The 26,163-nt window shown below is 44.1% G+C and overlaps 1 long non-coding RNA gene across 2 annotated transcripts; it reads left to right on the plus strand.

Annotated features, from left to right (window-relative positions):
- Positions 1-1,272: 1,272 nt before the first annotated feature.
- Positions 1,273-24,954, plus strand: LOC128341036 (uncharacterized). Of its 2 annotated transcripts, none has more exons than XR_008314157.1 (4): positions 1,273-1,329; positions 4,293-4,376; positions 16,375-16,531; positions 24,784-24,954. It is a non-coding gene; the product is annotated as an uncharacterized LOC128341036 (long non-coding RNA). The 2 variants fall into 2 exon arrangements; XR_008314158.1 differs by lacking the exon at positions 24,784-24,954 and adding an exon at positions 16,784-16,903.
- Positions 24,955-26,163: the final 1,209 nt, after the last annotated feature.

Here is a 26,163-nt window from a genome sequence, read left to right on the forward strand (position 1 = left end):
AAGCCCCACGGAGCACTCAGGTTTGCTGGGTAGAGTACACTGTGGGACCCAGCTGAGTTGGAGGACAGCCGCTACAATAGGTGAGAGTCATGCTTCAGGCTGGCAGTGGTGGGAAATACTTGAGCCTACCACCACCCGCTGCAGTGGCCACTCTTGGACTCAGCCTGCCCCACAGTGCACTCGCAGTGGGAACAGGAATATTCCAGCCTGGAATTTCCCAGTTGCTGCTGCTTGCACAGGGCTGGAGAAACTCAAAGTGATGCCCCACCCACCCCTAAGGATGGCTCTGAAGTGGGTATAACCCCCAGTTGCCATAGTCACAAGACCTAGCAATTCAGTGCTAGGTCGTGCAAACAATATCTGAAAATGGCATCAAGGATAGGCTATCATGCAGAGAAGAGGTCCTTGGGGTTTCTGTACACATTAAGGTCATTCACAAGACGTTCTGCTGGGCCAGGGAGCGTGGGTGGAGGGAAGGCAGGAAAGCACCTACCTTCCCGCCACCGCCCCCCGACTATCCAATGGTGATCCCAGCCACACAGCTTGTGCACTCACACAACCGGCACTGCCACAAACCGCAGAAAAATGCATTCTGGCCTCCAGATATCCCTCAATATACCATAATAAAATGTGTGCACAAGTCCTCATACTCTTCAGTGAAATCTCAGTGAGCTGATTCCCATGCCGGTGGCCAGCAGTTTGTTTGTGGTTACAGACCCCACACCACTACCTTTGGAATGTCCCAACTGAAATAGATTAAACTGTGCACTCGGGGTAGGTGGGTTTGAGGACCAGAGCTTAAGCTGTGCCTAGTTTGTAATTAGTTCCCTGTGTCACTTGCTTTCTCTTGTGGTATTAGTGGATAGAATGCCTTTGTATAGAGCTGGCATCTCATCAGACACTTGCTTCATTTAGATTACTCTTTTAATTAACTTTTAGAACTCTAGCATCAGTTCATCCTCAGCACCCTGAAGATGCACATAGCTGCCAAATAAACAGACTGCATTTCAATGTCAGAATGGTTCAAGGTGCACACCTATCAGCTACTGAGACAAATGGGCTGCTTAGCAGTTAAATTAGTCTTGTGTTTGATTTGAAAGACCCCTTTCTCTTTCCATCCCACAAAGCGAATGTTTACACTTGGCATTCCAATTGCAGTCGTATTTCCAAAATGCGGCACCCACAAGCTGCTAATTAAAAGCAAGACTCAAGTAACCCTAGCAAGGATGCTGATGACAAGAGCAGGCTAATTCCTGATGTCTATCTGTTCTGTTTAGATAGCAAACCAGAAATGAGAAGGGAGATAAAGAACCGGGTAATAAAGAACAGGTGAGTGTTTTTCCTGACCTGTTACTACCCAGCTAATACCCAATCCTAAGCCCACTAACTCGGAAGGAGTCCCATTGAAATAAACAATAAACACCCCCCATGTGCCAGTTTCCCTATTTATTTCAATGGAGAGTGATTTCAAGCAAGTGGTTTAGGTGTTCAGGCATATAATAATAATGGCTGTTAACCTGCTGCAACCTGTTTGCCTTTCTTTGCAGTGCCTCTTAATATACATACTCTTACAAAACAATAAGTTATTCTTACTGTACTTGAGTACAGTAGCCTCAGGGTTCATGGGAGTATGATCAAAGTCTATGAGCTTTTTTGAGGGGTTGGGAAGGAAAATTTTCACATTATGTGGGGGCATAAGAGAATACCAAGGCACTTGGAAATGTGAAGTAAAGGTAAAGTACCCTGAGTATATGCAGAATGCTTCTCCCTCATCAGTGGGATGTGGCACTGAGAGCCACATCCCAGTCACACCTGCCTCTGGAATCATACAGGGAAGGGCATCCAAGTCAGAGTAAGTGGATTCTCAGCGCACAAGCCCTGACACCTCCCAGCTTAGAACTTAGCCACTGAATTACTCCATCAGGTCAAGGGAGAGTTGAGAGCACCTAGACTGGCACAGAAGCTGTAGCTCCCATTCTATAGCATGAGAAGGGCTATAGCACAATGACTGAGCACATGCATTGCCTGCAGAATATATTACTCACTCATCACACTCCTACCTTTTGCTATGGAAGGACAACGTCCCAGCCTCTACTGATAGCATTCTCAGGCATTGCTGTTTCTATTAGCTAAGAATTTAAACCTAGGTATAAGCTAGGACATGGTTTCTTAACCTTGGGCCCCCAGATGTTGTTGGACTACAACTCCCATCATCCCCAGACATGGCCTTTTTGGCTGTGGATGATGGGAGTTGTAGTCTAACAACATCTGGGGGCCCAAGGTTAAGAAACCCTGATCTAGGATCTACAGTTTCTACCAGGTGCAGGCAGCATATATTTAGCTAAGTCAGGTTTCCCCCCAAATATTGCCATGATCGCGGAAATGACAACTGACTGCTGCTGGATCGTTCTATGTACCATGCAGTTCAGACATTTGCCCACATAATCTCATAGATAGGGTCAGTTCTGTGGGGTTGCATGCAGGACAAAATGTACATATGAAATTGCCTTTTATTGAGTTAGACCAGAGGTAGGCAACCTTGGTTCTCCAGTTGTTGAACTACAACTCCTATCACCCCCAGTGGCTGGGGATGACAGGAGTTGTAGTCAAGCAACAGCTGGAAAGTCAAGTTGTCTACCCCTAAGTTAGACTATTTGCCCACCTGCCTCAGTGTTGTTTTCTCTGGTTGGCAGTGGCTCTCAAGCATGAGGGGTTGTTTGTAGCATTGTTACCTGGGAGATCTTTTAACTGGAGATACCAGGGATTGCACCTGAGACCTTCTTCATGCAAAACATGTGCTCTGCCCCTGAGCTAGAAATCTCCCCTAAAATGTCAGTGTATTAACTGGCCCTAAGTTGCAATTTAGGTTTGAGTGGCAGGGTTTCTCAGGCAGTGGCTCTAATATTTCCAGGATACTTTGGACCATGCAGGGTGGTTGGCAGTGGTCGCACAAGCGCAGCATTGGGGGCTCTGTTTTGAATAAAGTGAGCCACTTAATGACACAGCAGAGAAATGACTTGCCTAGCAAGCCAGAGGTTGCCAGTTCAAATCCCTGCTGGTATGTTTCCCAGATTATGGGAAACATCTATATCGGGCAGCAGCGATATAGGAAGCTGCTGAAAGGCATCATCATCTCATACTGCACGGGAGATGGCAAGGGTAAACCCCTCCTGTATTCTAGCAAAAGACAACCACAGCGCTCTGTGGTTGCCAGGAGTTGACACCGACTCAACAGTACACTTTACCTTTACCTTTTGAATAAGGTATGTAGGACCTTTGGAGATGATCAAGATTCCAAAGCCTTACTTGAAATGAATGGAAACCCTAAAACTAAGTGCATATGTCACAGGATCAAGACAAAAGCATAGCAAACTTGAGGGTGGGGGGAAGACAGTACATTTGATTTCACAGATATCTTTGCAAAAGAATGGTGGGCTTGGTAGATTTAGCACGTCACACACTGAGAGAGTCTCAGAGTCAAGTTACACTTTACATTCAGTGCAGATATGCCTAAAAAGGAGGGGAATCTGGATTGGGACCATGGCAAGCAGGGAGATGCATGCCTTAACCCTTTGCCTCCTCCACAGTCTTGATCCAGATCAGTTTCTCTGTGGCTGCTATTTGCACTGGAAGCAAAACTCCCATTGGCAGCAATGGGAGCTTTCTGCCTAAGGCAAATAACCACAGGGGAGGATCGGAATCAGGGCAAAGGGTTAAATCTCCCTCCCCTCACATCTGATCTAGACTAAGACTAGGGGTACCCACAGCTCCTATTTAGTAAAAAAAATAATACCCTCAAGCACATCAGCTCTAATGACAAATTTGAGGTTAAGTGTACTTTGGCTCTTCCTAGAATGTGAAATGTTGGGCAGATTAATTTTCATGCCTTGTGTTAGGTTTTCCACAATATTCTAAACACATCACCACCGTGAATTAAAAATATTATGTGGAGGTATGCTCATAGTAATGTATATTTATTTGTATTGAAGTTTATAATTACACATTTGTCAAAATTACTTGGAAATATATGTGAATGGTTACAGTGATATTCACTGGCCAAGAGATCTTTGTTTTCTTCCTTTACATTTTGTGGCCATGCCTGCAGATTGCTAATCCAGTTCTGTTTTTAAGATACATTCCATTTCTACTTTCTTTGCTTCTTACACCCACATCTCACATGTTCAGGTCACACTTCTCACATTGATTCATAATCAAAAAGGTGATTACATAGGACTTTAACTGAACAACTACATGTATACAAAACGAAATTATTATCTTCCTTTTCCCCCCAGGAAAAAAGCCTGACAAAGATTGCCAAGTCTAAAGCAAGAAGAAATAGCTACAAAAAGAAAGGGATGCCGCTTCGCATATCACAGGTTTGCGCTTCACACTGGATCTTCACAATTTTGGTTACTCAATAGCCTGCCTCTTCCAATCTTTTTTTCAGGGAATAGTTTAGAGCTACACAGCAGTTCCAGATCCAGGTCCGGCACTCCATCTACTGGATCACAGTGACCCTATAGAGCAGGGGTGGCCAACCTGAGGCTCTCCATCTGTTGTTGGACTACAAGTCCCATCATCCCCAGCTACAATTTATTGCAGATGGGGGTGATGGTGGTTGCCCAACAAGAGCTGGAGAATGTCAGACTGGTCACCCCTGCTATACAGCAGGGCTGCATAACTTTGGCCTTCCAGCTCTTTTTGGACTACAACTCTCATCATCCCAGCCACAGTGGCCAGTTGCCAAGGATGATGGGAGTTGTCATTCCAGTAACTGCAGAAGGACCAAAGCTGTGCATCCCTGATTTAAAGGCTTCCTAAACTTGTGATGCAAGTGCAGCCATCAGTGTATTAAATGATGAATGTAAATTAAGTCACTACAAGTTGACATTTACTGATGTTTTTGTATGGTAAACATCCTTTTGATTCTACTCCACATAGTGAAGCATTATTATTTTTCAAAATCCTGGAGAGCTTTCTTTAAGTGCTAGAAATCACCAAAGTGGAATCCCGCCCCCATTCCCTCCCTTTCTTTCTAAAATATTTGCTAGGTGAAAAGGTCAAGGGACAGTCACCTTGTGGAGGCTTTGTCATGTTAAAAATAAATGAGACAATGGGCCTAACAGAATTCTCATAACACTGGTGGCCTCTCAGCATTGCTTCAGAAAAAAAGCATCCAAAATGTACAAGACAGGAAAAGGTGGGCAAAGAAATTTTGTGTTTTTGTGACATGATGATCAGTTCAATAGTGTGCATGCTTTGTGCCAAGTCCCTATAATTCTGCTTTTTCAGATAGGAAGTGAGATTTTTTGTTTACTTGAACAATTTTCTGTTCCACCTATGTTCTGGATTATGTATTTCTAAGAGTTCCTATTAGCTAATGTAAAACAAACTGCAATCCAAGAATTCTAGTAGGAGAGAGAAGAGGATAGTTGTTTTTTTCTTTGAATACACCCAAGAGATTTCTCCCTGCTAGACACACCCACACACCCTTCTCCCTAACTGCTTACTCTTCAATAAATTTTATATGGTCTGTATTTTTGCTTTGAAAACAGTTCAAAGTTTGCCCTGGGTAAACAGATCTAGTTTACTCTTTGACCTTGATTTTTACTCAGAATACTTGTAAACTTCACACACAGACATTGCTGCAGAAGGAGCTGAGGAGGACTCATTTAAAGAACAACATAAGCAACTGATTTTAATGTCTAAGCACATTTTAATGTCTTTTCAGAACTCTAAATGGCTAACTTTTTTTCTATCTGTTTTAAGAAACTTTAGAACTAAACGATGCAGGCCGTGGTATAAAAATATAAATTTGTGAAGCATCACCACCAGCCTAAGGCTTCTCAATCCTATTTTGAATATTTATTTGGCCTAAACCATAAAGCGTGGCTCCACGTTTCTTTGGCAGATCATGTGGTCTTCCTCTGGAATCTTACCTTTCACAACCACAAGGAGAGCAAGTTCACCTGGATGTGTCTGTTACTGTCAAATACACATTAATTTGGAAATGCCAGGGTTATGGCCATGCTGCCCTGCAGTTTGAATCTTTCTCAAGCTTTGGCTTTGGCAGGAGCTATGAATGCTAATTAATGGGAAGGGAAGGATAGCTAGGAAATCATGTCACACCTACCTGCCAGGAAGAGGGCGAGGCCAGAGTTCTGCCTGGGAGAGTGGATGCCAAGAAAAGAAACAAGAAGCAGATTTCTCTCTCTCTCTCTCCCCTAAAGAAAGAAAATGAGCAGTGAGAGAAACACCCTCATTTTAGAGCTGGCTGGAAAGGGTTGCTAAGTGATTTCTGGCTAGTAATTTTTTGGGGGAAGATGGGGAGTCTGCAAGGGCTTGCTGCTGCTTTGGGGGCCTAATGCTGCTGAAGAATAAATACTATGTGTCTGGAGAGACAGAACAGTGCTTGCTTCTCAGCCACTCAGTCTCTATATTTTGTAAATAGACATGTCTCACAACACATGGTAAGTCTCTAGTATTCTCTGTCTCCACAAGGATACTGAGCCTGGTAAAGCTACCTCTTTTGTGGAAATGTACCGAATGAAACACCGGCCGCTGTTGGGCACACTCAGTTTATGAGGGTAAGATAAGGATCATAGCCCAGGGAATCTCATGATTAAATTATGTCTTTACTCTAAGGTTAAAAACAGGTTTCAAACTAGTTTCCCTCATGGAAGTCTGGGAGGGCAGTTCTGTAGTTGGGCTGCAAATGCTATATTTGAGAATTAGGGCAAGAGTGAGGCATCGGAGGTAAAAACAGAGGGAAGTATGTTAATTCCTCTAGTGGCAAGTGCCCAGAGAAAAGTACAGGAAGCTTCCACCTGCAGAGTGAAACTTAGGTATATAGGAAGCTGCCATATACTGAGTCAGACCATTGGTCTAAATAGTTCAGCATTGTCTTCACAAACTGGCAGCGGCTTCTCTAGGGCTGGAATCTCTCTCAGCCCTATCTTGGAGAAGCCAGGGAGGAAACTTGAAACCACCTGCTCTTCCCAGAGTAGTGGCTCCATCCCTTGAGGGGAAGATCTTATAGTGCTCACACTTCTAGTCTCCCATTCATATTCAACCAGTGTGGATCCTGCTTAGCTAAGGGGACAAGTCGTGCTTGCTACCACAAGACCAGCTCTCCTCTCCTCTTGCTAGCGGTGAACAGAAGTTCACCGCTAGCAACCACAGTCCCTATGATAACTAATAAGCTACTTTGAAAACCCAAGAACTCAAAGAGCCGGGTCTCACGGTCTGTGAGACCTGGTTTTGCAGGGAGAGCGGGCTAAGCAGCACCGCGGCTACTCACGATCAGATAGCCCGGGTTTGCAGAGTGCTCGCTCCGCAAACCCGGGCTATGGGGAGGGTGACAGGAGTGGGTTACCCGCTCAAGAACCACCGGGCTCGCAGCCGAGCCCGGTGGTTCTCACGATTAGCAAAAATTGGGCTAGGCTCTCCTAGCCCAATTTTTGCTAATTGTGAGAATAGCCCCATACTCTAATAAGCTGTAATTGGGGAAATGCAGGGGACAGTGCTGCTGTTTTTACAGAATTACTCAATACCTGGGGGATATGTAGTAGCTTTCAGGTTGCTAAGTAAACCACATGAAGGCTGTTCACATGACCATACTTGCTGGGGCCAAGGAGGATTGAGGGGAAGGCAGGATTGTACCTACCTTCCCCCACATGACCGGTGCTGTTCCTGGGCTCTGCATGCCATGCACACACATGATTGCTGCTGCAACCAGCGGCATGGTGATCTGGAGGGGATGGCGGGGTGAAGCCTGGCTGCCAGGAATCCCACAATGCACCACATGAGCAGTGAGCCAAGCAGTAAGCAGTCCCCCCGCCCCAGTCTCTATGGTCAAGCTGGCTGCCGGCAGCCTGAAAGGAGCTGCTGACAGCCCACTCACCCACATGACCGGGCAGTGAGGTAGGAGGCATGCATTCATCCTCCTATCTCATTTTTAGCCCAGGTTTAAAACCTGGACTACTCGGCAGCAGAACACCAGTATTGGGAATGATCCCGGAAGTTCTCATGACCAGGCCTACCCAGGCTAGCACTACACTATGGGTAGGGCTGGTTGTGCAAATGACCTCATTATTTGTTTACATTCGAATCCACCTTAATATGTGAAGCAAGGTGTCAAGGACATCAGAAAGTGCAAATTCAGTTTTGAAATATTTTTAGATGACTAAACTTTGAGGCTCTCCACACAAGCAGTGTGGAGAACATTACCGGGCTCTGTGCTTAGCCTGCTCTCCCCGCAGATGAGTAGGGAGCCATCCCTGGGCGGCCAGATCAGCTGCCCACACAATTACTGGCTCCATGATGGAGCTGGTAAGGGCGGTGGGGATCGGGGGCCACCAAGCCCCCGGAAGTCCCAGGATGCCCCACGGGAGTGCGTGGGGCATTCCAGGAAGACCCCTGTGCCAGGAGGCTGCTGTAGCCTCCTGATTGGGTGGTTTACCCATGTGTCGCCATGGTGCAGAGCCACACTGCAGTGGCACACGATCGGCAAAACGGGGTTAGCAGAGTGCTCACTCTGCTAACCTTGTTTAAGAGGGAGAACTTAAGCAGACTAACGGCCGGGAGCTGCACAGCTCCCGGCGGTTCCCACAACCGCAGGAAAGCGAGCTGGGCTCCCTTAGCCTGCTTTCCTGTGGTCGTGAAAATAGCCTTTTTGTCTTGTAACTCAAATTTGTTTAAGGAATGCACATGATCAATAAGTATAATATGCTTGACTCTACAGTCTCCTGGTCAGTATGTTACATAAATGAATAGTGTTGAATCAATAGTAGATGGTATCATCTGGGAAGATGCAGGTTCAATTCCCACTCGGGGTTGTCTTAACCATGTTACTATCTCTCTACCTAATTTATATTGCTGGGTTGTTGTGAATATAAATTAGAATTTGCCAAGGTCTGCCACCCTCACCACACAGGGGGATAGGTGGGATACAAATGGATATACAAATTCCTGAATTCACAACTGAATTCATCAATTTTCTTTTCTCCTTCATTTATGCAAATTTAATTGGATCTCAAAATACTCATAGCAGTTATCAGTTGCTTCCTATTTTAAGAGGGATTCCAACTTGTTTTTTAAAAATGCCTGTCAACTCCACAGAATTATATAATTTTTATTCTACAGATTCATGGAGTCAAAACATGAGTAAAGCTTATGTGACAATCCAGATTCTGAATTATTCTTCTGTGTGTGCTTTTGTAAACCAAGTGGAATAGTTTGCTGAAGTATTCATTGTTGTACATTAATCCATTTTTGTGAGCTAAGCAAGTTATTGAAGTGCTTGCGGTTATAGTTCTCTAATCCATTTTTGCAAACCAAGTAGAATATATAAGTATTTAAAAAGTCAATGCAAAACTAGACATTAAGACTGCTTACAAGTCATTGAAGTTTGGAATTGAGTAGCCATCCTTCTAAACTTTACTGAACTTTGTTCGTCTTGGGTCCAATAAAACTGATAGGAGATATGCATGGATTAAAAGGATATTTACTTAAAATTATGTATTTATTTAAGAATATTTAGATACTACTTTTTAACATCACCTCCAGCCTTGGAGGCAAGATAAATAGGGATGTGCACAAAACCACCTGGCCCGGTTCAATGTGAGTATGAACTGGACATGAACCAGACTGGGCCAGTTTGGTTTTGCCCCCATTGAATACTGCCCTCCATTTGATTAGGTTCAGGGAGGTTCGTTGAACTTTTTTTAAAAAATTTTTTTTAGCTTACTCCCTCCAGGAGGCTTCGCCAAAGTGGTGGTGGGGGTGTCCACATAGGTTCTGCCTCCCCCGCCAGCCTTCCTTTTTGTAAACATTGCCCAGTTCGGGCATCTTCAGCCCTTTCCAGGCCTATTCTCCAGTGTGGCGGCCATTTTGGAGGCTGCCGCACCTGCGCAGTGGACCCTGCACGGCCTTGGACATTTTTTAAAAAGGCTCGATGAACCCCCGAACTGGGGTGGTGGTGGTGGTTCGGTCCGGGGTCAAGCTGAACTGGGGTGCTTGGTTCAGCTCAACTCTGAACCTTCTGCGAACCTGTTTGTACACCTCTAAAGATAAATATGAGTTGCAGGGGAGCAACAGCAAGTGAGCTTCTCAGATGCATCTGGTGGGCCACTGTGGGAAACAGGAAGGTAGACTAAATAGGCCTTAGGCCTAATCCAGCAGGGCTGTTCTTATGTTTCAACAACAACAACAATTCTCAGAGCAGTTTACATAGGAAAAATAACAATAAAAAGATGGCTGCCTGTCTCCAATTGGCTCACAATCTAAAAAGAAACAAAGTAAACCCCAACAACAGCCACTGTCGGGAGGAACATTATGCTGGGCTGAATAGGAACAGATGCTCTCACCCTGCTAAATATATGAGAACTGCCACTGGAATGGTGCCTCTTTGCCCAGTTAGCAAGGGTCATTTATCCATTTGGGACTGATTAAGTAGACACTTTTGTATCTACTAAATATTTTGTATCTACTAAATAAATACATAAACTAAATATTTACTTTATGTCTGCTGAAGTCAAGTTCCTCAATTCAACACCAGTAATATGGACTCTGAAACAAGTGATCTTTAATCAGACATAGTGAGTGCATAAAAGCCAAGTGGGTTTGTGGTGGGAACATCCCTACATCCAGCAATTTGCAGTGAATGCTCAGCATAGATGTCAGGAGGTGTGGATTTTGCGCTCTCAATAGCAGATTGCCACATTGTGATTACTACAGCTAGTGCTAAGTGGAGGTGTTTTGTGTTTTTTTGGCCAGGTTCAATTGGTGATCTGATACCTCCTATCTGACTGGAAGAATGTTTCACTGGATAACATAAAAAAACATAAGAACAGCCCTGCTGCATAAGGCCCAAGGCCTAACTAGTCCAGTATCATTCATTCATTCATTCATTCATTCATTTGATACCTTTCTATACCACCCAAAACGCAAGTTCTCTGGGCGGTTTACAAAACAACTGTGTTTTACACAGTGGCCTCAGGGGCGGACCAAGGTAATTTGGGCACCTGGACCTGAAGGACTCTGGAGGGCCCTCCCCCCACTGTGAGCCCCCCCTGCCGTGAGGCCCCCCTTAAATTTTTAATGCACACCATTGTCAGGCCTCCTGGGGGGGGCTCTGTCCTGGGGGGCCTCCTGCCGCTTCTTGCCCTGCTGCTGCCCAAACCCCCTGCCACCACGCCGCTCCCTGCCCTTTTTGTGGCCACCATGTGCACGGCCTGGAGTGGGGTGGGGGTGAGCCTAGCAGGCCTTGGCCTCCCCCTTGGTGGCAGTGCAGCAGCTGGTGGGCCCATCCATCTGGGCCTTCAGTGCCTGCGCAGTGGGACTATCGAGCTGTTGCAAGGTGACCAGAACTGTATGCGATACTCCAAATTTGGCCGCACCATAGATTTGTGTAAAGGCATTATAATATTGACATTTTTACTTTCAATCCCCTTCCTAATAATCCCACTCGTGGAATTAGCCTTTTTCACAGCTGCCACACACTGAGTCGACACTTTCAATGAGCTGTCCACCACGACCCCAAGATCTCTCTCTTGGTCAGTCACCGACAGCTCAGAGCCCATCAGCGTATATGTGAAGTTGGGGGGTTTTTTTGCCCCAGTGTGCATCACTTTACACTTGCTTACATAGAACCGCATTTGCCATTTTGTCACCTATCTCCCCAGTTTGGAGAGATCCTTTTGGAGCTCCTCACAATCTGTTGTGGATTTCACTACCCTAAATAGTTTAGTGTCATCTGCAAATTTGTCCATGTCACTGCTTACCCCAATTTCTAGATCATTCATGAAGAAGTTAAGAGGCATTGGTCCCAGTACAGGGGGACTCCACTTCTTACTTCCCTCCATTGTGAAAACTGTCCATTTATTCCTACCCTCTATTTCCTGTCCTTCACCTAGTTATCAATCCACACATGAACCTGTCCCTTTATCCCATGACTACTAAATTTACTGAAGAGCCTTTGGTGGGGAACTTTGTCAAATGTTTTTTGTAAGTCAAAGTACACAATGAGGCGATTCTTACAATCAACAAAAAGCGGGATAAAGGAGCCGAGCCCACTTTTTGTTGATCGTCTGCTGCCACGGGAGCTGCGCGGCTCAGGCAGCAAACCCCACTATTTCCCCCTCCCCTTAGCTGAGATTAGCAGAGTGAGTGCTCCACTAACCTGTTTTTTTAAAATCGTGAGTTGCTGTGGTGAAGCTCCGAGCCACAGCAACTCACAAGGAGACTTCTGACGGGGAGGCTAAATGCAGCCTCGTGCAGGGCCCCCGAACTCCCCAGCCCCCAGTGGCTCTGTAACAGAGCTGGCAGTCTTGTGGGCAGCTGGTTCGGCCGCCTGCAGCTGACTGATGGGTCATCTGCGAAGAGAGTGGGCTAAGCCTGCTCTCCTCGCAAACCCCTCGCAAACTCCTCGCAAACTGATCGTGGGAACTGCTTCAATGTCAACCAGATAACCTTTATCTGTTGACACTCTCGAAGAACTCCAAAAGGAGAGTGAGGCAAGACTTGCCTTTGCAGATGCCATGTTGGTTCTCCTTCAGCAAGTCCCATTCTTCTATGTCTTTAAGAATTTTGTCCTTTCCATCAATTTACCTGGCACCAAAGTTAAGCTAAACAGCCTGTAATTTCCGAGATCTCCCCTGGATTCCTTTTTGAAAATCGGAGTTACATTGGCTACTTTCCAGTCCTCTGGTACAGATCCTGATTGTAGAGAGAAGTTACATATTTTTGCTAAGAGATACGCAATTTCACATTTGAGTTCCTTCAGAACTCTCAGGTGGATGCCATCTGGCCCTGGTGATTGGTTAATTTTTAGTTTTTCAAGACAGTTCCAGCTGAGTAACTGGGCTCAAATTGGCCAAGTTCCGCAGCCACTAAACCTGAAAAACCCAATTCTGGAGAGGGTATATATAGTAATAATAATTATTATTTATTTTTTACATTTATATCCCGCTCTTCCTCCAAGGAGCCCAGAGCGGTGTACTACATCCTTGAGTTTCTCTTTCACAACAACCCTGTGAAGTAGGTTAGGCTGAGAGAAAAGTGACTGGCCCAGAGTCACCCAGCTAGTATTATGGCTGAATGGGGATTTGAACTCGGGTCTCCCCGGTCCTATCCTCTGCCATGAAGACAGAGGCAAAGTACTTATTCAGCTTCGTGCAATCTCCTTATCCTCCTTAATAATCCCTTTCACACCCTCGTCATTGAAGGGTCCAACTGCCTCCCTGGCAGCTCAAATTGGCCCAGTTCTTCAGCCTCCAAGCCTGAGAAGCTCAGTTCCAGAGTGGGTATATGGTCAGTATGTTTGCATCTCATTAAAAAACACCACTTTCCATTCAAAAAATATTGGTTACTCTTTTTTTGGCCCTTTTCACTGAAATGATATCCTTGGTGAGCAGGAGCATGAGGCATTCGTGGAGCTGGATCCCCTGGAACCTTTGCTGCTGCCATAGCAGCCTCTGAGGTCATTCACACAAGCAAAAACTGTTCTACCTGGGTTTGGGAGCTGTGCGTGGTCCCAATTTTGAGTTGTGTGGAAGCAACGTAGGAGGGGAACCTGTGTAGAAATGATTGTGTGGAAGCAAGATAGGAGGAAAAGCAACCCAGGTTTTCCTGTGGATCAAGTCACCAAAGTCAATTTGTGTGAATTTAGGTCACAATGCTGTGTTTTGGTCTCTTTTCTGTACTATCAAATGACTCCGCAATCTCTTGCATGGCAGTCTGGAACTTCTGGATTTAGTCTGGACACCCCCCATCTCTTTTTACTCTGACTTCAGCCAACAGTTATTCAGCACTGCAAGTAACTTCTGCTCTTCAGTTCTGACACACTTTATTTATGAGGCTGGAGATTTTTTCTGCACTCAGGCTGCTCTGAGAGGGCCCAATGGCAATGAACATAGTTTGCTTGCAGAAGATCCCAGCCTCCATCCCTAGCATCAACTTTAAAAGGGAACCTGCATTTCATTGAGCTGTCACAAGGCAGATTCTTATGGATCAGATAGCCAAAGGAGTTTGCAGTTCCTGAGATAATTCTTAGGTTCAAAATATTGGCCTTTCTATGTCAACTACCATTTTGCATTGATTTAGGATTTATATTAAGAGCTACACTTTCCAAAGCCCCTCACATTTGTAAATAATGAATTACAGACACATCTTCAGAATCTGAGCACTGTGAATTGGTTGAGTGGAAACATTTGAATTCAGTGGCATGGAACTCTCCAAAGAATTCAAATAAAAAATGGATTTTCAAACTAAATTCATGAATTTGAAAAGGCTGTCTCATTTTGGCTGTGCTTTCAGTGATTACACTAATGGTGACTTTTACATCCAGACAAAGAAAAAGTTCCTTAACTTTTACTTCCATGTTAGCAATTGTTCTAGTTATGTCTTCTTTGGCTAAGCGTTCATGACCAGTTTCATACAAGTATCAGGATGTTGTGCCTGTTTGTTATTTTTGGTAGTTCAGGTTTGAAGTGCATTTAATGGTGCTGGTTTGTAGAAAACATTCAGCCAAGCTGAGTGCCCTGCATATCAAGCATCTTTATGCTGGTTAAAGTTAAATGCTGAAAACCTGAGCAAGTTACATCAGTGGATGGCTAACCTGTCTATATATTAGCATAAGATTGCAACTGAAACAAATAAATGGAACTCCCTATGGGATAGGTACATTGCTGGGCTGTACCACTTTTGGACTGAAACTGGTGCTGAGTAAAATATTGAATGCTCATCCACATAAAGTGCTTCCTAAGCATACAAAGCATATCAAGGTGACAGTCATGCTAGTTTTGTATATGCAACAAAGTGCTGACAGGAAGGATAAAGCGTTTGAACATTTGACCCTCCTGCTCCCCAAGTGCAGTCTGAAATCACACAGCCCAGGGGGAAAACTGTGAACCACAGCAGGAACTGTTGGTCTGTTTTGGCTCAGATTTTTTTTTTATTTATTTAAAAATATTTCTATACCACCCCAAACTCTGGGCGGTTTACTTATATATAGCCTTGTCAGATGATCCTGGTCTGACTTGCACACTATTTAACAAATTTATTGACTGCCTGACTTCCATAGACTCGAGGCAGTTTACATAAATTAAAACAACAACAATGAAAACAAGAGGGGGAAAGGGGAAAACAGACATACACACATTAAAAACTCACAGCCTGGCAAAATAAATAAATTTTCAAAAGCTTCTTAATGGACAGAAGGGAGGTGGCATTGTGAATCTCAGGGTGTGAATCTCAGGGAGGGGGCTGCAACAAAGAAGGTCCTCCCACGAACCCGGGCTCCACGTACCTCCCCTGGGCCCAGGACTCTGAGAAGGCCCACCTGAGATGACCTCACGGGATGACTCTGTAATAGTACTGACAAACATATACCTACTTGTATGCCATTACTGCAGTGCATGTCTGATGACAGCCCCAAGTGAACAGTGTATATGCAATGCTTGCTCCTCAACTCATGGAAATAAATAATATTTCTGTAGAGTTCAGTTATTGTAAATAACTCTTATCTACATTTGACAAAGCACCTGATTAGTGTGTGCATCTTGCTTTTCTGCTATTGTTTTGCACAGTCACTCATAAAGCTGTAAAACGTACATAAGTGTGTTCCTGTTCTTGCAGCTGCTAGCCTTTTTCACACTGGGGATGCCTTTCTTGAAGCAGAGCACATCTTTTGTGCATGCTCCTTAGTTCACAGGAACATAGGAAGCTGCCTTCTACTGAGTCAGACCATTGGTCTATCAAGCTCAGTATTGTCTACACAGACTGGCAGTGGCTTCTCTGAGGTTGCAGGCAGGAGCCTCTCTCAGCCCTGTCTTGGAGATGCCAGGGAGGGAACTTGGGACCTTCTGCATGCAAGCAGGCAGGTGCTCTTCCCAGAGCGGCCCTATCCTCTGAGATAAATAGTGCTCACACATGTCATCTCCCATTCTAATGCAACCAGGGCAGCCCCTGCTTAGGGGACAATTCATGCTTGCTAACAGAAGACCAGCTCTTCTCCTTTTATTCTGATGAAAAAGGTCACCATGGGATGCCAGCATGGGGAAGAGAGGGGAAGAATGGCAAATGATGGAGGAGCTGTGTTCAGAAAACACAGCCAGCCCTCTCCCAGGCTCTGCTCCCTTGAGAGGCATACAGGGGTCATAGGCCGGGAACTCATTTCTCTTGCTCTGGTGCAAAAGGGATTTCTTCCCTGATTGTGCTATGCTATAATGCATCCAGTTTGTAATATTTATGAAAATTACATATTTTATACAATATGAATGGGAACTCTTTCCCCTCCTTTGAGCAGATACTTATTTTCTGCCCGTTCCCCCCCCCCCTTTATCTGCTGCTCTTTGATTTTCACTTTTTCCTCAGATTACCATCTCAAAAATCATCTTCTAAATATAAATAATAATAAATACTTTGGCATTGGACGAGAAGGAAGGAAAACAATCAGACTGTGACAGTCCTGTTTCATAAAGCAGCATGGCATGAAGGCATGGGAGGGCTACCTGTTATTGGGAACAGCCAGGTATGTTGTTGCAATAAATATTCCATAGACTGATTCTATGGTATATGTATTTTTTCTAATCAGGCATCCATACTTGGTTCCAAAGAATCCAATGTTCCTTCTAGCTTCCAGTGTTTAGAGGAAACCATTAGTCTGAATGCAGTTATTGAAAAAGTGAAGTTTGTGCACACTTTTTGTTACAATGTGGAATCCATTTTAAAAGAAAGAAAAAAGAGCATTTACTTGACCAGAAAATCCATCTTTTCACTGCAGGAAATAATTTGGAGCTGAATTACAGCCATCTATGCATGGAGCTGAATTACAAGAAATTCTGACTGTAACAGTGGTGGCTCAACAACTTTACTAATGCAACATATTCTATATGAAATACCAGACATACAACTGAAAATGAAAGAGTAACTTACTCCTTCACAGTGCTTATGGCTATATTACTGTTATTGTTATTATTAAGAATATTTGTTAAGGGTGGGCGTGACTACAAAGATCAAGATTGGATCGGGTTGGATCCAGATCCCCAGATGTTAGTTTGGGCCTTTTGGGGCCCTTTAGAAGGTCAGGGTTAGTAAAATTGGCCAAAAAAACCCACCCCAAAACAAAACAATCCCATAGAAATCTGTGGAGAAAGAAAAGAAATTGCTGGAAAGAAAAGACTAACCTGGGAGGTCTGAAAGCTGGCACATGAGCAGCTAAGGGTGGTCAGATTCCATTTTTTTTAAAGAGGTAACTGGGAATTGTATCCACCTTGAAACCCAGAAAAAAATTGATGTAAGATCTGAGAATCTAAGGGGAAGTGATGTAACATCAGAGAACCACAGGGAAAACCCAGAAATCAGCTGCTTTATTTTTAAACTGTAAAAACAGAATAACAAACTTTACAAAAGACAAAAATAAATGCATGGGCTGGCTGGCTGGCAGGCAGGCAGGTAGATAGAGTACAGAAGATGTTCTTCCCCACCAGCTGCAATCATGGGGGGGAGGAGACCAGTTCCCTAGGTTGGGGTCAGAGTATCCCTGACTCCCTCCGACTTGGCCCATGACCGACTTCCCCATCCAACCTTGCACACCCCTAATATACACAAAACAGCTTATATTCTAAAAGAGATAAGAAAATAGTTCCTTGTTCACAAAGCAAGTACAAAATACAATTGAAAACCAAAAGAAAAGTCAAGTCATGGGCCAAAACATAGAGGGATGTTGGATGGGAGGAGGAATAAGACAGTCATATCACGGATGTTTGAGCTGCAGAAGAGCAGAGGAAAAATAATCTTCACTTTACCATCCTGGTACTTTCTAATTAAGGACCATATTGAACTTGTTGGATGATTAAAAAAAAAAAAAGCAAAAAAAAAAAAAGCAGGCATTTGATAATGTCAGGGTAACCCAATAATGGTGTACTTTTTAATTTTTGATAGATTTATTCTTTCAGAGATTGAGTTATATTCTGTGAAAACAGGGCAAAGAGCTGTTGAAAGAAGATAATGTGTGATCCTCAAGAAAACCTTAGAATATTTTTCTAAAGCATAAAACTTGATGCCTTTAGATACATCTCATCACTGTTAGTCTGTGGGTTTTTGCACCAGTCCACACATTCGCTAGCTGCTGTGCATCTCAGTTTGAGTCTTTTGCGGCAACAATACCCTGCAGGACATGACATCCACCTGTTGTACAACCACAGGCTGATGTCCGAGCTTTAAGGTCTTTTGTTGTCATCAGTAGAAGCAACAGCATGCCTTAGTCAATTTGCCATCCATGTTCGGCAGGACTTGGAATCTGTGGATTTGCCACCATTGTATTTTGCCAAAATAAGGTTTGGTAGTGGGCTCGGCAGATGTGCTATTAAGTCCTCTCCTTCCCCTTTCGCCACCAGGTGTGTTTTGCTATGTCAAACATGCAACAGTGTCCCAGGTTATTCTCAATACTGTGAGACTATCCTTTGCTTCCCTGGTTGCAGCACCAATGCAAGGAGTTGTTCTTATCTGAAGCGTTTGGTTTTAATTGGTTACAAAAGTGTTTTCAATCTGCAGTGTTCTGGCTTATTTTAAATATTGCACAATGAATCAAATCTTGGAGAATGAAATGCTTTGAAATGTTTGGAGAACCAGTGTAAAAAGGAAATGATTCAGCCAACATTAAGCCAAGCTCTCTCCCCGTTGAGATCCCATTATATTATCATCTGATTGTTCTTATAGCTCATATTTGTACAATAATGCATTGGATGAGTCATATTTTTGGCACTTTCTGTTTTTTAATATTTGTTCATATGGATGTTTTTAGAGTTGCTTCTGAAGAAGGGTGTTTGTTTGTTTTAATCAAAGTTCTTTGGGCGATAGCATTTTTTCAGCATAAACCATGTTAGGGACATAGGGACATAGGAGGCTGCCTTATACTTAGTCAGACCATTGGTCCATTTAGCTCAATATTGTCTATACAGACTGACCGCGGCTTCTCCAAGGTTGCAGGCAGGTTTATCTCTCAGCCTTATCTTGGAGATGCAAGAGGGGGAACTAGGATTCTTCTGCATGCAAGCATGCAGGTGCTCTTCCCAGAGTGGACCCATCCCCTAAGGGGAATATCTTGCAGTGCTCACGCAGGTAGTCTCCTATTCAAAAGCAAAGCAGGGTGGACCCTGCTTAGCAAAGGGGACACTTCATGCTTGCTGATACTACTGCTGCTGCTGCTGCTGCTGCTAATACTTATATACACTTTTCAACAAAAGTTCCCAAAGCAGTTTACACAGAGAAATAAAAATAAATAAATAAAGATGTCCTCAAAGGATTCACAAAAGAAAGACACCAGCCAAAACTACTGGAGGGAACGTTGTGCTGGTGTTAGGGATGTGCATGGAACCAGCTGGCCTGGTTCGGTTCAGTCCACCCAGACTTGAACCTGACCAGGCCAGTTTGGTCAGGCACCCCCTTGAACGCCCCCCCCCTGTTCATTTCGGTCCGGGGTGTGTGTGTTCATGGACCTTGGAAAAAAAATGGGGGCAGTACCTTTACTCCCTTCGGGGGAGTTCCTTGAGGTGGCGGGGGGGGCATGGAGGTTCCTCCCCCCACTGGCCTCAATGCATCCCAAACCAGCCTGTTCGGTCATGCCAGGCCTCTCAGAGGCCAATTGCGCAGGCGCAGTGGCATCCAACATGGCCACTGCGCCAAGGGAGAAGGCCCGAATGGGCCAAAGAGCCAGCCAAATGGACCAGTTTGGACTGCATTGAGGCCAGTGGGGGGCGGGGACCCCCTGCCACTTCAAGAAACTCCCCTGAAGGGAGTAAAAGTACCCCCCCAATTAATTTAAAAAAAAAAACCATGTTCACGAACCTCCGAACAGTTGGGGGATATTTGGTCTGGGGTCAGACCAAATGGGATGGTTCGGTTCAACCCCAGACCATCAAACCAAACCGGCTTGATGTCAAACCTATTCGCTGTCGAGACGGTTTGCACATCCCTAGCTGGATAGGGCTCTCCCACTGCTCAATAAAAAGAATCACCACTTTTAAAATGTGCCTCTTTACTCATTTAGCAGGGGAAAGACCAGCTGGTTGAGGGTCTCTTCTATCTTGCTTCTTCTATGCATCCGTTTGCCATCCATGTCCCCCCTCCCTTAAGACAGTGGTCTTGTGGTAGCAAGCATGACTTGTCCCCTTAGCTAAGCAGGGGTCTGCCCTGGTTGCATATGAATGGGAGACTTGATGTGTGAGCACTGTAAGATGTTCCCCTCAGGGGATGTAGTTGCTCTGGGAAGAGCAGAAGGTTCCAAGTTCCCTCCCTGGCATCTCCAAGATAGGGCTGAGAGAGACTCCTGCCTGCAACCTTGGAGAAGCCACTGCCAGTCTGTATAGACAATACTGAGCTAGATGGACCAATGGTCTGACTCAGTATATGGCAGCTTCCTAAATTCCTTCCTATCTTATGTTCCTATGTACAATTCATGACACATTTATTTATTTATTTACTTATTTATTTATTAAACTTCTATACCGCCCAAACTTTTGTCTCTGGGTATCGTTCAAGTTTTTCCACATTGAAGCTGACTGGTCCAGGAGCTACAGATTTGGATCACCAGTACTAAATAGTTGGCATGAATGTCATTTCCCCATGCATTGCCCCTTTCTAGAATAAGATCGACCAGCAGCCATAATATGTGTGTGTCTAATTGCCCATAGAGTGACTTTAGACCTATTATTATCTTCCTACTTATTTCCCCCTACATTCCCTGGTCCCTATAGGCATCTTGGGCAAAACGCCGTCTCCAGTCTAAGTCATCAACTTTTCATGGATTTCCTCTTTCAGCATGGCAAGAACACCCATTACGCACAATTTTGACTCAAAAGCTGCAGGCAGTGAGGACTGCATTGTTGCTTGGTTAGCTGGCTGCTCAGCCTTCTCCCTTCCTTGTGTAATGGGATCCTTTATTAAATCTTTCCTCTGTAATTGTGTTGTGGTATAATACCCTCAATTTGTAATATGTATGAATTGCCAGCTGCCCTCAAGGACCCTCATGAAAATTACATATTTTATAGAATATGAATGGGAACTTTTTTCTTCCACTCCCTTGAGCAGACATTTATTTTCTGTTTCCCCCCGCCAAACCCTTTCATCTACAGCTCTTTGATTTTCGTTTTTTCCCCAGACTACAATCTCAAAAATCATCTTCTAAATATTATAAATAATAATACATGATTTTAGATTGAATAACAAGGGAGGAAAAAAAATTCAATCTCTATGACAGTTGCATTTCATAAAGCACTCAGGGCTGCATTTTCAAGGTTTATGATGTTTGCAGAACCTTTCGACTGATTTATCGAGTAGAATTCAATATGAGAGTCATTACTCTTGATATAACTACCATTTTTGCTGTAATTTGTATTTTCCTGTCTCAGACCGATGGCCCAGTCCTTCACAAAGCTAGGTCATCCAAAACTCTCAAAGACTTCCATAACAGTTCTATCTGTATTAGCTCACTGCTTGGTTTACAAGATGCAAAGGGATGCAATCATACGTATGCACACTCCTCTTCACAACTAGGTGGGTAGCACAGCTAAAAATGTGATCTTCTCTGTTGAAAAAGAAGGCAGATTTAAGCCACATTCAGGCATTATACAAAGTAGGGATGTGGTACTTGCATCAGCTTTGAGACAGGCCTTCCAAGAGACAGACATCCCTGAGGCTGTGCTTGGAAGTTCTGCACCGCTGTTCTGAAGCACTCTGAATCCCTGCCCCCCGCCCCACCACCCTCCGTGCTTACAATGATTGTCTGAAAAGCCTTAGCATTCCACATTGCAAGGAGGATTTCTCCATGAGTATAGCATCTGTCTTTTCACACAAAAACTGTAAGCGTGGAGAGTGGTGGTGGGGCTGGATTTCAGGGTGTGTCAGTGTGGGGGCAGGGCTTCCCAGGGATGCTGTTTGTGAATACAGCATACCCACACTGTATAATGCCTGAACAGGGCTGTAGAGGCTGGCCAATCCTATGCATGTTCACTCTGAAGTAAGTCCCACTGAGTGCAAAGGAATATCTTATCTTCCCAGCTGGGAGAGAACCTAGTACATAGGATGGCAGCCTTTATTTAGGAACATAGAAGCTGTCATATATTGAGTCAGACCATTGGTCTATCTAGCTCAGTATTGTCTACACAGACTGGCCGCGGCTTCTCCATGGTTGCAGGCAGGAGCTTCTCTCAGCCCTATCTTGGAGATGCCAGGGAGGGAACTTGGGACCTTCTGCTCTTCCCAGAGCTACTCCATTCCCTGAGGGGAATAACTTATAGTGTTAACATGTGATCTCTCATTCAAATGCAACCAGGGCAGAACCTGCTTAGCTAGGGGAACATGCCATGCTTGCTACCACAAACCAGCTCTCCTCTTCAACATTGGTTTCCATGGGAAATATTTAAGCAACAGTGTAACACCCCCACTAAAAGGATGGGACTTAAACTTGGGCTGGCTTGTGGGCTGGATCATGCCCATATTAAGCTAAAAGAATGCTATATGAGATGGCACCAGGCTGGATCAAATTGACTTAACATAGATTGGCTGATAAAATTAAGAAAAACTGAACATTGGACTGAATGTTGTGGTTTCATTCATTCTGAATCCTATTCTGAAAAGTCTGGTGACCATTCAATATCCACTGTTCTTCTACTGAATCTGTCATGTTCTTTCTAGACAAGGAAAGGGGTGATTCAACTGTAAAACAAACAAACAAAAACAAAACACACCTGCCACAGATAGCCCCAATCTAAAGATTGTTAGTAATGCTTACAGCCCATCAAATGAATGGAACTTAACCTAGTTGTGATGGCTTGTCTCATTCATTTTAGTGGGAGTAAAGCATTACTAACATTCTTTGGACTGGAGACTCTATCTTTCCCCCTCAGCAGTTCTGCTTTCAATGCTTCTGATTTTGCACTAAAGAATGAGGATACAGAGGCTGCTGATACAGGCATCCCTTCAGCTGTTTATGTACATGGCTTTCAATGTGAAGTTGGAGAGCCAGAGGTCTATCCTTGATGTAGAGTGCAGCTGGGAATAATGGGAGTTGTAGTTCAGCAACAGCTGGTGAGCCAATGTTGCCTACCTGTTCCCTACACCATGCTTGTACTGGTGATTTCTCATGTTCTCATTTTGAACACTGGAGCCACTGAAACACAATACATTTGTCTTTAAATAGGAATGATGTTGGATGGTTTAACCCTGTGATTGACACTTCTGAGATTGTGCAGAGCCTGTTTGCCACAATGATCCTATGAGAAAAGCCATATGCAAAACAGACGGAGTCAAGTTGGATATGGATAGGAAGCAGAGTAGACTGCAAGAATGTTGTCTTGCCTGGAGTAGGTGCATTGTTCTATTCCAGCCACAGCAGACATGGCTATTATATCAGCTGAAGCCTCCACAAATTGTTGCAATGTTGATTAATAGCCTGCACTGAAATGTTGTTAGACACAGGACCCAGCAGCATTGACTAATCACGCAAAGAAAATCTACACAGGAAGCTTGTCCTTGGTTTGCAACAACACAGCTATGGAGGCCCGCTGAACCAATTTTCTGCATCAAGCAAATGTGGCACTGATGTCAATGCAGATCTTGAGTGACAGTGATACAGTGTTAGAATGAAACGATGTGATGATAATGCACGTCTGTGGTGGAGAACAGCTCACAAAAGGAAATGAAATGGAACCAATGCAGTGGGAGGGGTGAGACTGAGTTCTGCGTAGTTAGGTTTAACCTGAATTAGAGCAATATTTTAGAAATACTAAGCACCAAATTAAAGTTAAGGCAGTCACTCACTATATGGGGTGGTGGCAAAACCAGAAAGCTTTCTGTTTTATTTATGGAGGGTTTCTCAATGGGTTTCAGAAACAAAGGATGCTTGGGAAATATGTTGGCTTTGTGGAAGCCAATGCACAGAAGTATTCTGAAATAAGTAAAATGGCAGACAAATTTGGAACTTCCATGCTTCTGTGTTTGAACACTATTTCTTTCTTCTTTAATTTTAGTGAAGAATACTTATTCAATTCACTATTAATCTCTGGCGCAACAATACCTTTTCATTATTTATCCTCACAGCGAGGCAGACATTTAGTGGGGAAACAAATCTCAGTATGTAACACTGATTTCCAAGACTGTTCATTTCAATCTTTATTATGGGCAACAGAAATGGAAAGCAGCCTGACCAGCCAGCCATATGGGAACATTTTAAGAACCATTGGGATGAACTGCAATTCCTTTCCTCAGATCTGGCTGCCAATATATTGCTATTGCATGGTTTTGCCAGTCCGTCACTGACGAGCTTATCTGCAAAGGTTGTGGCGGAATACTCGGCATTCTCAGCATGCATCATGTTGTAACACAAGCTGCCACAGAAAATATTCCTCTGTCATAAACAGAAATGTGAAGTGTTGTATCTGGACACTTTCTGCTGGGATTTGATGAAGATTAAGTAGAGAGCAATTCCAATGAGATGATGAGCTGTAGAAGAGGCAATTAAATGTTCCACTGATTATGGTTAATGGGGCCAATTACAGAATGTATTTTGAAATCCAAATGCCCATGTCAGTGGGGAAGGGAGAAGCAAGAGGAGAGGGAACGGAGGAGGATAAATAAATGACTGCATGGGGACCATCCATAAAGTTTGTTGCTCTTTTAAAAGGGCCTTTTAACCCCTCCCATCTCTTGTTACACTTTGTCCCATTTTTTGTAGCCTCTGTCCAAGCTCTCCTTTCTCACAGTGTTGCTATGCTTTCTGTCCAGGTTGATGAATGATGTTCTTAATGGAGACTCTTATCCATGACTCTTATGTCAGCGAGCTGGATGGCTAGAAATGCTGCTTTCCTCTGCTGCATTGTGCTACAATGCATATAATCTTGTGATGACTTTACTGCCCTATTGTGCAGAACAGCCACACTGAAAGAACAACAAGACCTATAGGTAAGCAGCAAGAAGTGGGAACATAGATATCTATGGGTGGCTTCACATGGCCACCGGCAAGTCTTTAAGTGGGGAGAATGCTGGAGAATATGTTGGGAACTGGGGGCATGCATTCCCAGAAGGCATGACTCTGAACCCACCTAAGTCTAGTTTCCATGCTCTCCACCCAACATTCTCCACACAACTTCCAAACCTTGGTTACGGAAGTCAGGCGAATGCCAGGTTGAGACTCCTGGGAACCAAACTTGGGTGGGTTTGGGCAACACGCTCACTGGGGGTGTGTGCTCTTGGTTCCCATCATATCACCAGCATTTCTCCCATTTACTTGTTGGCAGTTGTGTGAAGTCGCCCAATGTATGCACCCTTAACTAAACAGCAGGACTAACTGTTTAGTTAGTCACCCTTAACTAAACAGAAGGAGAGAGAACTGGCATGAGCTGTATCAAGGGACAAGGAGTTTCACCACTTCCTTGAGTATCCATCAGGATTTATGTTACTCCCTGCAGATTACAGGCCATCATTTTACTTTATAATGTACCATTGTAGTGATCAGATTCAGTCTCCCCTCCCTCTAAAGAGTTAACAGGGAGTGAATCCTTGTCTCAACTGACAGGCTGGTGAAATCTAGGACAGCCACTCAGTACACCAAGTGGGTGGGACCTAGAGCATGGTTGCTGGGAATTCTGGGAACAAGAAGGGTGGTCTCTGTTGGAGAGAAGCATGTGCGGGAAGGCTTAGTGAGGGGCATGGAGTTTTTGCTCACTCATGGTCAAAGCCAGCATGGAGGTTTCTCACATGGAATAACTGCAGATCCTTGAAAGACAGGATTTCAGAAAGCTTGATTCTCATCAGGTGTTGGGTGAGTTTTCAAGGAAAAGGGGATTCAGCATAGGGAATAGTTTGCTAGATGGTTGCCAGGAGTTGACACTGACTCGATGGCACACTTTAACTTTAAATGCAAACTGCAACTGAAGCCTATTGTTGTAACATACTAAGTATTTTTGAATGTATCTAAAACTAAAAGCCTCAGATGGAAGCAGTCTGTAGTAATTGAATAAAACTTTTTTTGTTCTTTTCTTTTTCTAATCCTCTCAGAGTTGGCTTTTAACTCAGGAAAAGGGGCGGGGGCAGAAAGGGGGATTTCTCTGGTGCAAAAGCATCCTCAAGTGCTCAGCAGCTATCAGCTTTTTCTCATCCCATGTA

Source organism: Hemicordylus capensis, chromosome 1, assembly GCF_027244095.1.
Source record: "Hemicordylus capensis ecotype Gifberg chromosome 1, rHemCap1.1.pri, whole genome shotgun sequence".
Lineage (NCBI taxonomy): Eukaryota > Metazoa > Chordata > Lepidosauria > Squamata > Cordylidae > Hemicordylus > Hemicordylus capensis.